Source organism: Pongo abelii, chromosome 14 (assembly GCF_028885655.2).
Source record: "Pongo abelii isolate AG06213 chromosome 14, NHGRI_mPonAbe1-v2.0_pri, whole genome shotgun sequence".
Lineage (NCBI taxonomy): Eukaryota > Metazoa > Chordata > Mammalia > Primates > Hominidae > Pongo > Pongo abelii.
The window spans coordinates 2,577,702-2,579,668 of NC_071999.2; positions in this window are offsets into that span (position 1 = coordinate 2,577,702).

A 1,967-nucleotide genomic window follows, 5' to 3' on the forward strand; every position below is an offset into this window, starting at 1 on the left:
GGAATCTCGCTCTGTCGCCGGACCCGGACCCGGACCCGGACCCGGACCCGGACCCGGACCCGGACCCGGAGGGCGGTGGTGCTTCCTCCGCTCGCCGCTGCCGCTGCCTCCAGGGCTCAAGCGAACAGCAGTTTTTGTATTTTGAGCAAAGACGGAATTTCACCATATTGGCCTGGCTGGTCTCGAACTCCTGACCTAGCGATCCACCCCCCCCCCCCCCACCGCCTTGGCCTCCCAAACCGTGCCGGGAGTACGGGCCTCAGCCACCGCGCCTGGCCGATTCCTTCTTTTTTTCAATCTTTTCTGCACGCTGCGGTGTGTGAACATACGTATATGTGTCTATAGGTATAAGATATATCTATAGAGAGAGAGAGAGAGATATCTATACCTATAGATGTAGAGACAGATATGTACATACATACATATATACATACACCGACAAAAATATCTACTGATAAAACTATATATTTCCATAATTAAGACATGCTTATATTATAGATGTTCATGTATGAACATGTATGACATAAAATCCCATTTCATTTACATAGACCTGTATATGTATTTCCTTCCTTCCTTCCTTCTTTCGTTTGTTTATTATTTATTAACGATTTTCGTTTATTTTCTTTTCTTTTTGGGCCTGCCTGGTCTCGGGGCCCGGCGGGGCGTGCGCGTCCGGCGCCGTCCGTCCGTCCGTTCGTCTTCCTCCCTCCCCGCCGACCACGGGCGGGGCGGGGCGGGGCGGGGCTGTGGGGGGGGCGGGCGCGCGTCCCCGGTCGGCGCGCCCCGCTTCTTCGGCTCCCGCCTCCTCCCCGTTCCCCGCCGGGGCGGCTCCTCCGCTCCGGGCTGGGACGGAGCTCGGGGAGCGTGGGTGGGAGCCGCGGAGGCGGCCGCGCCGAGCCGGGTCCGTGGCCCGCCGGCCCCCGTCCCGGGGGTGGCCGCCCGGGCCAGGGGGTCGCCCACCCGGGGTCCCGGCCCTCGCGCGTCCTTCCCCCTCTTTCCTCCGAGGGTGGCGGGAAGCGGGCGGCGGCGAGGCCCGGGGCGTCCCCACACACGGGCGACCTCGGCTGGCGGCCGCTCCTGTTTCGGACCTCCGGGGTCGATCGGCGGCCGCCCGCGAGCCCCGGACTCGGCAGGCGGCCCGCCGTGTCCCGGGTCGACCGGCAGGCCGGCCGCTGGCCGTTCCCTCCGCGGGCTGCGGTGGATCGCTGCGAGGGCGCCGATCCCCGTTCACGCGCGGGTGCCCTTCACCGGCCTCGGCCTTCGGTGGAGCTGGGACCACGCGGAACTCCCTCTCCTACATTTTTCTCTGCCCCATTTGGAGTTTGCGTCCGCGGGACTTTTAAGAGGGAGGGAGTCGCTGTTGCCGTCGGCCAGTAATACTCCCTCTTGTTTTTTTTTGGTCGTGTGTGTGTGTGTGTGTGTGTGTGTGTGTGTGTGTGTGTGTCTGTGTGTGTGTGTGTGTGTGTGTGTTTCCCCCGCCGCCCCCATTCTTTCCTTCTTCCTTCTTTCTGGAGACGGAATCTCGCTCTGTCGCCCGGGCTGGAGCTGGAGCGCGGTGGTGCCTCCTCGGCTCGGCGCCGCCGCTGCCTCCAGGGCTCTCAAGCGAACAGCAGTTTTTGTATTTTGAGCGAAGACGGAATTTCACCATATTCGCCGGGCTGGTCTCGAACTCCTGACCTAGCGATTCCCCCCACCCCTCCCCCTCCCCCGCCTCGGCCTCCCAAAGCGTGCCGGGAGTACGGGTGTCGGCCACCGCGCCCGGCCGATTCCTTCTTGTTTTCAATCTTCTTTTCTGCACGCTGCTGTGTGTGAGCATACGTATATCTATCTAGATAGATAGATACGTAGATATGGACACACGGACACGTACCTACACCGACGAAAATATCTAGTGATAAAACTAGACATTTCCATCATTCATACATGTGTATAGGATAGATGTTAATTTTAATGGATGAACGTGTATG